The sequence below is a fragment of the Chionomys nivalis genome, chromosome 4, assembly GCF_950005125.1.
Source record: "Chionomys nivalis chromosome 4, mChiNiv1.1, whole genome shotgun sequence".
NCBI lineage: Eukaryota > Metazoa > Chordata > Mammalia > Rodentia > Cricetidae > Chionomys > Chionomys nivalis.
In genome coordinates this window covers 89,147,278-89,159,918 of record NC_080089.1, presented here as the reverse complement: position 1 = coordinate 89,159,918, position 12,641 = coordinate 89,147,278, and the positions used below count along the sequence as shown (strand labels likewise).

Genomic DNA, 12,641 nt, shown 5'->3' with positions numbered 1-12,641 from the left:
GCTGGCCAGCACCGATTTGTTAGTCTGTGTCTGCGTCGTTTCTGTGCTTTGTTAACTCTGTACACTCAGATCTGGGTGCTCTGTATCTGGCGGGCCCAGGAAGGAGCTGACGAGCTCGGACTTCCACCCCGCAGCCCTGGAAGACGTTCCAAGGGTGTCTGGAGCCCGGAATTAGGTGGCAGCTTTTTCCGGAGCTCAATCTGTATCCCAAAGTCTTGCTTTGCTGACTTGGGTCTGAATCTGGAGCCTTTTCGGTGCTCATCTGACGGGCCACATTCCAAAGGTGGCCGGAGCCTGATTTTTCACAGTCTCCGTCTGAATTTTTGCTTTCGGTTTTGCGCCAAAGCCGTGCTGAGCATCCATATTGTTTGTGTCTGATTGTTGGATTTTTGTGTTTAAATATGTTCTTTGTTTTTGTATATCTGTTTGTGCTCGAGTCTAAATCTGGTACCATGGGACAATCGTTAACAACCCCTCTTCACTTAAGAAGGGGGGAAAATTGGGGTTTTAACTGTTTCTCAGAGACTGGAACTGATGGTATTTAGTAACAACAATGTCTGTCATTGTACTCTTACTGGAATTGACCTGATGATATTTGTAACTGCTTATAGAAGTTGGAAAAGTTTGACACACCCTGTAAAATGTTGAGCCTCCTCCATATGCAGGATCAGATAGCCCAGAGGGACCTGAAGCGGCGATGGCCGAGGGGCCCCCACAAGAATCCCCGGCCCTCTCACCTATGGCTGGCCAACAGAGGGACAGACGCGAGCCGCCGCCTGATTCCACCTCCCACGCCCTTCCCCTCCGAGAGGGTCCGAATGGGCAGCAACAGTACTGGCCATTCTCAGCTTCTGATCTCTATAACTGGAAACAGCATAACCCTTCCTTTTCCAAAAACCCAGTGGCGCTGACTAATCTAATCGAGTCTATTTTAGTCACCCACCAGCCCACCTGGGATGATTGCCAGCAACTCTTGCAAGCCCTGCTGACCTCAGAGGAAGAGCAAAGAGTCTTTTTGGAGGCTCGGAGAAACGTTCCAGGCGACAACGGTCACCCAACCCTTTTGCCTAACGAAATTGACGAGGCCTTCCCTCTGACGCGACCTGATTGGGACTTCACCACAGCTGCAGGTAAGGGACACCTACGCCTCTATCGCCAGCTGCTTATAGCGGGTCTCCGAGGGGCAGCATGCCGCCCCACTAATGTGGCTCAGGTAAAGCAAGTGATACAAGGGAATGAGAAAACTCCCTCTGCCTTTTTAGAGAGGTTTAAGGAAGCATACAGAATGTATACTCCCTATGACCCGGGGAACCGGGGCAGGCCATTAGTGTTTCAATATCCTTTATTTGGCAGTCCAGTCCGGATATCAGAAGTAAATTACAGAGGCTGGAAGGTCTGCAGGGGTATACAATACAGGATCTGCTGAAGAGGCAAAGAAAGAGAGAAGGAAAGGAGAATTTACAAGTATATTCAGAGGAGCAACCAATAAATGAGGAAAGAGACATGAAACAGAATAAAGAATTAAGCAGGCTGCTGGCCACTGTAGTTCAAGGACAAGAAAGAGAGGGAGGTAGGCTGGGAGAAAGGAAGGGGGCCAAAATGGACAGGGACCAATGTGCTTATTGCAAAAAAAGAGGCTCTTGGACCAGGGCATTCTCATCCCCTGCCGGTCACCATGGAATACCCCCCTTTTACCAGTAAAGAAACCAGGGACTGGGGACTACCGGCCAGTGCAGGATTTGAGGGAGGTCAACAAAAGGGTGAAGGACATGCACCCCATGGTCCCCAACCCCTATAACTTATTGAGCACTCTGCCACCATCCCACGTTTGGTATACCATATTAGACTTAAAGGATGCCTTCTTCTGCTTGCGGCTGCATCCGGAGAGCCAGCCCCTTTTTGCCTTTGAATGGAAGGACCCAGATCTTGGTCTTTCGGGTCAATTGACCTGGACTAGGCTCCCCCAGGGATTCAAGAACAGCCCGACCCTCTTTGATGAGGCTCTGCACCGGGACCTGGCGACTTTCGGGTCCAGTACCCCACCCTGACATTGCTCCAATACGTTGATGACCTCCTTCTGGCGGCCGCTTCAGAGAAAGAATGTCAGGAGGGCACAAAGTCCCTCCTACAGACATTGGGACAATTAGGATATCAGGCATCAGCCAGGAAGGCTCAGATGTGCCAGAAGCAAGTCATTTACCTAGGTTATCAATTAAAAGATGGACAGAGATGGCTGACCGAGGTGCGCAAACAGACTATCACTAACATCCCTGCCCCCTGGAACCCCCGCCAGCTGCGAGAGTTTCTGGGAACAGCGGGATTCTGCCGCCTCTGGATCCCAGGGTTTGCCGAGATGGCTGCACCCTTGTATCCTCTAACTAAACAAGGGACAATGTTTGATTGGGGAGAGGAACAGCAGAGGGCTTTCAAAAACATTAAGAAAGCCTTACCAGCCTCCCCTGCTTTAGGCCTCCCTGACATTACCAAACCCTTTGACTTGTTCGTGGATGAGAGACAGGGTTACGTCAAAGGGGTCCTAACTCAAACTGGGCCCTTGGAGGCGTCCTGTAGCCTATCTCTCAAAGAAACTCAACCCAGTTTCTTCAGGGTGGCCACCCTGTCTGTGAATGGTAGCAGCTATTGCAGTCCTCACTAAGGAGGCGGGTAAACTAACCCTGGGCCAGCCACTGACTATCCTGGCACCCCATGCGGTGGAAGCCTTAGTCAAGCAGCCTCCAGACTGCTGGCTCTCCAATGCCAGCATGACTTACTACCAAGCCCTGCTCCTGAATGCGGACCGGGTGCAATTCGGACCTGTGGTCGCTCTTAATCCCGCGACCTTGCTCCCCTGCCTGAGGACCCGGAACACCACGACTGCCTCCAGATCCTCGCAGAAACACACGGGACCAGACCGGACCTGACGAATCAACCCCTCCGAGATGCTGACTATACTTGGTATATGGATGGCAGCAGTTTCCTGGCAAATGGGAAACGAAAGGCGGGGGCAGCAATGACAACAGAGACTGAGGTAGTTTGGGCAGAAGCCCTACCAGCAGGCACCTCCGCCCAGAGGGCTGAACTCATCGCTCTGACCTAGGCACTCCGGATGGCAGAAGGTAAGAGACTGAATGTTTATACGGATAGCCGATATGCATTCGCCACGGCTCACATACATGGGGAAATTTATTGAAGACGAGGGCTGCTGACCTCAGAAGGAAAGGAAATTAAAAACAAACTTGAGATACTGGCACTCCTGAAAGCCTTATTTTTGCCCCCCAAATTAAGTATTATGCACTGTCCTGGGCATCAAAAAGGCCATAGCCCTGAGGCAAAGGGAAATAGACTGGCAGATCACACTGCTCGAGAGATTGCTATAAAATCAACCAAGACCTCCCAAGCTCTCCCCTTGACAAACCCAGAAGAGGCCCAAGCCTCCAGTTCGCTACCCTATAGTAAAGAGGACATTGATCTCCTAAAGAAAATGGGGGCCACATATGACCCCGAAAAGCAACATTGGGTTTTCAAGGAAAAGATTGGTATGCCAACAAAACATACTTATAAAATAATAGACTACTTGCATAAATTGACTCATTTGGGGCCAAAGAAGATGAAAACCTTGTTGGACAGACAGGAGTCAGGCCAATACCTCCTGAACAGGGACGGAGCCCTGCAAAAAGTGACTGATGAATGCCAAGCCTGCGCTCAGGTAAATGCAGGCAGAATCAAGCTTGGTCCAGGAGTTCGGGCACGGAGACATTGTCCCGGAGTACATTGGGAGATCGACTTTACAGAGGTTAAGCCAGGTCTCTAGGGGTACAGATACCTCCTGGTGTTCATAGACACTTTTTCAGGATGGGTAGAAGCCTTTCCCACCAAAACGAAACCTCAAAGGTGGTGACCAAAAAGCTCTTGGAAGAAATATTTCCCAGGTACGGAATGCCTCAAGTCTTGGCACCGATAATGGGCCCGCCTTCGTCTCCCAGGTAAGTCAGTAGGTGGCCAAACTCCTAGGGGTCGAATGGAAATTACATTGTGCGTATAGACCCCAAAGTTCAGGACAGGTAGAATGCATGAATAGAACAATTAAGGAGACCTTATCCAAATTAACGCTTGCAACTGGCACTAGAGACTGGGTGCTCCTCTTACCACTGGCCCTGTACAGGGCCCACAACACCCTGGGGCCTCATGGACTGACTCCTTTTGAAATCCTATATGGGGCTCCTCCCCATTTATAAATTTCTTTAATTCAAACATTGCCGATTTTGCTAACAGTCCTTCTCTGGAGGCTCATTTACAGGTGTCTACAGATTGTGCAGAGAGAGGTTTGGAGGCCACTCGCCGCTGCTTACCAAGACCAACTGAACCAGCCGGTGGAACCGCATCCCTTCCAGATAGGAGATACTGTTTGTGTCTGCAGACACCAGACCTAAAACTTGGAACCTCGGTGGAAAGGCCCTTACACTGTCCTTCTGACCCCCAATGGCACTAAAGGTTGACGGCATCACAGCCTGGATCCACGCCTCACACGTTAAGGCCGCCCATACAGCTGACAAAATGGAGCCCGCCGCAACCCCAGCATGGAGAGCCCAACGCACTCAAAACCCCTTAAAGATAAGGCTTACCCGTGGGGCCCTTGGATCATTATATGGGCCCTACTAAGACTGGGGATGGCGACATTCCCGGGATATGACTGCCATCACCCGGGGGGTGGAGGGGGACGACATGGGACCAGGAACAAAAACTTCTATGTTTGTCCAGGACAAAACACACAAAAGGGACATGGAGGGCCGGGGGACGGTTACTGTGCCCAATGGGGTTGTGAAACGACGGGGGAGGCTTACTGGAAACCCTCCTCCATCTGGGATCTAATCACGCTCAGACGAGGAACCACGCCTGGGTACTCGGGAAGGGGACCCTGGACTTGCGGGGGAAAAGCTTGTGGCCCTTGCTATGATATCGCTACCGCTACCAATGTCCAGGACGCCACCCCAGGAGGTAGATTATGGAGACCAGCCAATTTAGACAACTTCAGGCAGCCATGCATACTGATATCAAGGCACTGGAAGAATCGGTTAGCGCACTTGAAGAGTCATTAACCCCCCCTCTCAGAGGTAGCCCTACAAAACAGGAGGGGGCTAGACATGTTGTTTTTACAAGAGGGAGGGTTATGCTCAGCACTCAAAGAGGAATGTTGTTTCTATGCGAACCACACTATGACAAAGCTTAGAGAGAGGTAAAGACAGACACAAAAGCTGCTCGAATCACAACAGGGATGGTTCGAAGGGTGGTTTAATAAGTCTCCCTGGTTTACGACTCTATTGTCTCCTCTGATGGGTCCCTTGATTGATTGTCCTCCTTCTGATACTCCTGTTTGGGCCCTGCATCTTAAACCGCTTGGTCCAGTTTATGAAAGACAGGCTGTCAGTTATTCAGGCCCTAGTACTGACCCATCAGTATCATACGGTACAACAACAAGAAACCGAGGTTCCATAACTGCTTAGAGTAAAAGATTTAACTCTATGATAAAAGAAAATGGGGGAATGAAAGATCCTACAGACCCCCTCCTCAGAACCCGCAGCTAGCAGGCTACCCGGGAGAACGTCCTGTTTGCTTGAAAGATTCTCAGGATCAGCAGCTAGCCTGCTCTTGTGAGAGGAAAACAGGATATCTATAAGATAGGACATCTACAAAGCAGAATGACTTCAAAGTAGGATACCTATAAGATAAGAGCAGGATGTCTGCTGCCAGACATCCATGCTGGGAGAGGAAAACCATTCATGCCCCCCGCCTCATTCTGATAACCATGCTTCTGCTTCTGTAAATTGCTTTTTGCTGCCCTCTTTCCTATAAAAAGTCCTCCTCCCAGTCTGCAGGCGCGCAAGTCCTCCGAAAGACTTTGCCGCCTGCAGGTACCTGTGTCTACCTAATAAACCTCTTGCAGTTTGCATCCGACTCGTGGTCTCGGCCTGGTCTGTGGGTCCGGGGTCTCCACCTGAGGGAAGGTCCCTACCGGGGGTCTTTCACTCCTTCATCAAATGTTATCTGTGGATATCTGCCATCATTCATCATCCTGTAGTTTGCTTCCTTCTGTAGATGAAGATGTTTCTTAATGTCATTGTTTCACAGCCTATCTCTTTGTGTGATGCCTACAATCCTCCTGAGACATGTCATCTCAAACATGTTCAACTGCTGTTCTGAGGAGCTGTTGTAGTAAGAGCGAGGGCCCCTTGTTCCGTTCCACCTGGCTAGCTTACACCCGAAATAACGACACAGAAATTTTATTAATAAATTACTACCTGGCCCAATATTTCTAGTCTCTTATTGGCTAACTCTCACATATTATTTAACCCATTTTTAATAATCTGTATGTCACCATGAGGTAGTGGCTTACCGGGAAAGATTCAGTATGTCTGACTCTGGCAACTCCATGGCAGCTTTCTCTGCCTGCCTTCTTTCTTCTAGCATCCAGTTCTGTTTTTTCCGCCTACCTAAGTTTCTGCCCTATCAGAAGGCCAAGGCAATCTCTGTATTAACCAATGAAAACAACCCAACTATAGAAAGACCTCCTACACCAAGTCCCCTTTTCTGAAAAAAAAAAGAGGAAGGCTTTAACTTTAACATAGCAAACTTACATATAACAAAAGAGTTATCAAATAAGAACTACAGTTACAATATTTATATCTATTTTATCTTTTATCATAACAAAGGAAAACTATAACTATAACTATCTATTCTTTAACTCCATCAAAGACTCCAGAAGGATATAATATTACCTAAGTATACAAGAAGAAGTAAGCAACTTCCAAAACTCTAGAAATGACAGAGACATCTCGCTGCCTGGGCAGTCATCCAAAGTTTTTCTGTAGCATTGGGGCATCCATCTTTGGCCTTCAGGCTCATAGTATACAGCACTTTTTCATGAAGCAGGAAATTTTAAAGGCAGTTTAGGCACTTTTTCTGTGTCATGTAGAATGTCTTGAAGACTCTTTTATGAATCAGAAACCCCGCAGGAACATCTTACCTTTAGGCAAGTTCAGCAGTTGTCTCTCTGCGGGTTCTTCATGTCCAATTTATGCAACAGTCCAGCCAAGAGCAGTTTCTTGCCCAAATGGCTAACCAACTCCATAAGGAGCCTCTTTGATGCCCATCTTCCTCTTGAGATAGATTGGTGCTGCCAGGACCAGATGTGTCTCACTGTCATGAAAAGCCCTAGGTTATTAAAACATTTAAAATGCCATATTCTGTAGTCTTTGAAAGAGATGAAGAATGCCTATCTAATTGAAATATATCTCTATATATCTAGAAAATCTAACATAATATGACTACAAGCTTGACTATTATCAATGATTATTCATTAACAACCTATATTTCCTGATAATACATTACATTTTAAAATAAACTACAGAATCACAATACCTTAATCAAGAAATACATATACATATAACAAAATTGACCTTAAATTTATATCAACAAAGCAAAATCCATACCAATGCAAATTATTTATATCTATATCATATTCCCCTTTAAATTTAAAAGAACATTTATAAACAATATTTGGATAATTAATTAATTAATTAAGATATTGTTAAATTAAGGATTTAATAACTGTTCTTAGTATTTGAGATATAAAGGCACACATAAAGAGTCCAAAAATTGTTACAATTGTGATATGGGATTTTCTTCTGTGTATGTGTTGCTTTTATGGATTGATGAATAAAGTTATTTTGGCCAATAGCTTATCAGAGTAAAGTCAGGTGGGAAATCTGGACAGAGATAGAGAGAGTAAGCAGAATCAAGGAGGAGACTGTGTAGCTGCCAAAGGAGGACAACAGACCGTTACCAGTAAGCCACATCCTTGTGCCAATACATAGATTAATAGAAATAGCTTAATTTAAGATGTAAGAGTTAGTTACTAAGAAGTCTGAACTAATAGGTCAAACAGTGTTGTAGTTAATATAGTTTCTGTGTGATTATTTGGTTTTCGTTTGCCAGGAAACAAATGAACAGTCTCTGAAAGTAATTATCTTCCTTGAAAGTAATTTATTTTACTTTTATTTCATATGCATTTGTATTTTTCCTGCACATATATCTGTGTTAAGGTTTCAGACCCCCTATAACTGGAGTTACAAGTAGTTATGAACTGCTGTGTGGGTGTTGGGAATTGAACCGTGATCTTCTGTAAAAGCATCCAGTGCTCTTAATGGGTGAGCTATCTCTTTAGCCCCCCAAAATAAAATCTTAGCAGATCAAACTGTCTTACGTTTTTACCAAAAATCTTTCTACTGTTTATACTGACTAATTTCTCAATATTTAAATTGATTTGAAGTATAATATTAAAACATAGTTATGAAGCCCATTATCCCCAAATTCCATACACATACACAAATGCATGCACGTCTGTATCTCCATTCCTCTGTTATTAAAAAGTGATACTAGGAAAAAAAAGTGATACTAGGAGTTAAGTTTTGGCACAGTCATACATGTGTGTTTAGATAATGTATTCAATGACTTGAGCTTGCACTTCAGCATTACATACATGCATGTGCACAAACACATAAACACACACAAATGTGCTACAAGGTCTTTAGAAACTAGGTTTTTTTTAAGTAATACATTATTTTTATATATTATTAATACCACAAACATTAAAAAATAACATTCAGACTTGATTCATTTTGATGCTGAGATTATTTGGAAGAGGATTGAAGAGTTGAAGGGATCAGTCTGTGGAGGTGGACTGGTACGAGATTATCTCAGCAGCAAGGGGAAAGATCTCTGTATGTAGATTTATGAAAGAGAAACTCTGTATCCAAGCCATTTGCCATTTTACTGTTCACACAAAGAGGCTATATGTGTATAAAATCAAAACAGCAACTGTTGTCTAACATGTTTTCAGCTTCCCCAACAGTGTTCTTTGGGCATGTCAATGGGATATTGGCACATGGAAGAAAAAATGGTTTTAGTGTTGGAGTAATTGGAGTTGCCATTTTTTCTTTTCTTTATTCTTAAGATTCTTAGCTGTTGTCTTAAAGAGGATACAATTGAGGAGACTGAAATAATACAAAACCTAGTTTAGCTTAATTTAGATGAACTCATCAGCAGCTATAAATTTAAAATACAGCTATGCTTTTACAATGCCACAGAATTTTTGCAAGGTGATTATGCAACACTGTTGTGACAGTATTCCAACTGGTACTCTCTTTAACTAAACAAATAAGTTACATCAAGGAAACATTTGGTATATGCTTACTCAAGGAAATCTGAAGTAAGTTGTATGCACTCGAATTGTGATGATGACCTTCTTGGCAACTGCCAGCAAAGCAGAATTGTATGTTTTAGATCTCCACTTTCCCCCTGCTTTTTTATAACAACACGATTAAAAAGATGAATTGGATACTTCAACTTTACTAATTTGGAAATGCCATATTAGCATATAAATTGGGTCCTGCACTTACCCTGAGTAAGTGCAGCTTGCTCATCTATTTACTGAGAGTAAGTTTCTCCAACTTACAGACGTAACAGTAAAGCCTGTCCTGGTAGGAAAGCACTTGATATCCTGGCTATAATAGAAGTGACAACAAAGATAGGCTACTTGTCACTATGATATTGGTGTTAGTTAGACAGACCTTAAGCCTTCAAATTAGCAAATACCTATAACTGGGAAATTTGATGGTTAACCTTGATTGTCAACTTGATGAGATTTAGAATCACTTTGAAGCAGATTGCTGGGTTTGCCTTTGAGGGTGTTTCCAGGGCAGTTTAACTGAGGAAGGAAAGAGTGTATAGGAAGGATCCCATTGAGTGAAGTTCTTTACTGTACTAAAAGAACTGTGGAGAATGTGATCGGGATTTTAAGGAAGATTACATTGAATCTGTAGATCATAATCGATAATATAATCATTTTGAAGTGTTAATTCTGTTCACCAGTGAATATGGTCTTTTTATCTTCTTGTGCCTTCCTCAACTTCTTCAATGTTTAGCAAAACAATCTTGAATAAAAACAAACAAACAAAATACAGAAATGCAATGTTTCAAAGTATCACAACAATCAAATTCAAATAACAGAATCCAGAGCTTGTTATGTTTTCAAGCACTTCATCTCAAGAAGACAGCACTGCTTTGGGATACTTTTGAACAATTTGCATAAGAAGCTTAAGTAGTAGATGCCACTGGAATGAGCCTTGAATGTAAACTCCCTCCCACCCCTAGCTTCCATTCCGCAACTCAAGTTTACATTTTTTCATGTGTTGGGAAGCAAGTTCCCACCACTAGTGACTGAGCCTGCCCCAGCCAATGTGTCTTCTCCACCATTTTGTCTGACATGTGAGACAAAGTCCAAACTTTCTGACAGGTATTTGATCACAGTGATGAGAAAAGATAATTATCACAGAGTCATTCTGAATGAGGCAACTCAGACTCATAAAGACATCCAACATATGTTTTCATGCTTTCTTTCATGTCGTGTTAGCTTTAAACATCAAACGTTCTATTTGGAATACACATTGAAGCTACAGAATTAGGTAAGCTTCCAATGGGCTTAGGCTTTCAAGAGAGAAAAGATAGAACAAAGAAGTATAAAGAATTAAAGGGAGCCGGGCAGTGGTGGCGCACGCCTTTAATCCCAGCACTTGGGAGGCAGAGGCAGGCGGATCTCTGTGAGTTCGAGACCAGCCTGGTCCACAAGAGCTAGTTCCAGGACAGGCTCCAAAACCACAGAGAAACCCTGTCTCGAAAAAACCAAAAAAAAAAAAAAAAAAAAAAAAAAAAAAAAAAAAAAGAATTAAAGGGAAGTAATGGAAGAGGCAGTGTTAAATTGGGGTGAAGGATGGGAATACAAGGTAGAGAAAGGAACTTACAGGGAGGAATAATTAACACTAAAGCATTTTTAAAATGTCATAGGAAAACTCACTAATATAGAAGTCTCAAGCATATATATATGTATGTATATATATATACATACACACATTTATGGAAAGAATTTTAGTGGTGTTATCCTATAATGGGGTGACAGACAACACATGCACTACATTCCACACAATAAAAAATAAAAATCTTAGTGCCAGAAATTGGTTACTTCTTTTGGAGTTTGAATTATTAGTCAGTGAGGTTCCATAGGTCCCAAAACATTAGTAGTTATTGCTAGTGGTCCTGATTATCCCTAAAACTTGGCAGAAAGATCCCATTGCTGAATGCACAGCATACATGAGTCATAAAGCAGTGAGAAATCAAGGCAATACTCACCTGGAAACTTCATCTCTACTGGCTTTCATAGTGCTGGAAGGTGTTATACATACCAGCAGATGAGAAAATTAATAAGTCCTTCCAAGGTTTAAATCCTGACGGATACAATAATGACTGATCTATCAAGACAAATTCACCAGTGAAATCCTGACATAAATCACAGACATAACCAGCCATTTTCTGATTTGATTTAAGGCAAACTCCATTAGATGAAACTCATACCTTGCACTGTTGTTGGTACCCAAAACCTGTGGCTAGACAGGTCATAGCCCCTAGGCAGAGCCTGGTGTCTTTATTCTGCTAGATGAATATAGTATTAAGCAACTGCTAATGATTTCTTGTTATCCCTACAGATTAGTGCATTTCTTACTGCTCATCAGAGAAGCTTTTCTTACCAAAAGAAAATGATGAACATGGAGATTCCGAGCTGGTCAAAGTGCAGAGAATGAGTCTCTAGAATGTCAGGCCCTAAATGGGACATCTATATCTTACCATGCCTTTACTCAGGGACCATCATAGAGAGAAGGCAGACTGAATCTCAGAGCTAGAGACAGTGAATTAACGCAAGGACATAGTATCTTCAGGACAAATGAGGACAGTTACACATATGAATTTACAGAAGTTGTGACACTATAGACAGGACCAGTGAAAGTTCAAGACAGACAAGATTTCAGTTTGAAAACAGGAAAGTGGGTGCGCAGGAAGTCCCACTCCTAACTGAGGAGCCATTGGAAAATTGATAACTGCAGAGAGAGAGAGAGAGAGAGAGAGAGAGAGAGAGAGAGAGAGAGAGAGAGAGAGAATATGCTTTCTTTAACTGTTTGGCTCATAATATGTGAACCCTGCTCCAATGGAAGCCCATACTTCTAAGTGTATCTGGGCAGCACTTCATGGTTAAAAAATTAAAAAATAAAAAGGACATGATATTGGTTGGATACCTAAAGGTGGGTGAATTTGGGAGGACTTGATGAAGAGTTCAATGTAACAAAATTTGCTCTGTAAGATTCTCAAAAAAGTAATAAAACGTAACTCTTAAAACAAACAAACAAATAAAAATTTCTAGTAGTTAGTTGTTCTGTGATGTGGGTCTTGGTCTCCTTCTTTCTCAGGATCATTGGTCCACGAGTGTGGAGGAAGCAGAAGCGGGGAACAGGGTTCGGATGGTTGTGGATATGACAGAGACAGCCTTCCAGGAGATGACTTCAGTGAGACAACTCAACTTTATTACAGAGTATATTGAATATATAGGTTTGAAAAGCCTAGGACTAATCCAATGTGCATTAAACAGTATGTTTCTATCACAAGGCTTCGAATGTGGCAGCAGGGTCCTACAGCAAAGTTCCTAGTTCAAGTCTTAGTTGCCATATGGGGATCAGGGGAAGAGCCTTTGAAAGGAGCTA

The 12,641-nt window shown here is 43.3% G+C and overlaps 1 pseudogene; it reads left to right on the top strand.

The window, feature by feature from the left end:
* The first annotated feature begins 386 nt into the window (after positions 1-386).
* On the top strand, positions 387-5,946 carry LOC130873750 (uncharacterized; annotated as a pseudogene).
* The last annotated feature ends 6,695 nt before the right edge of the window (positions 5,947-12,641 follow it).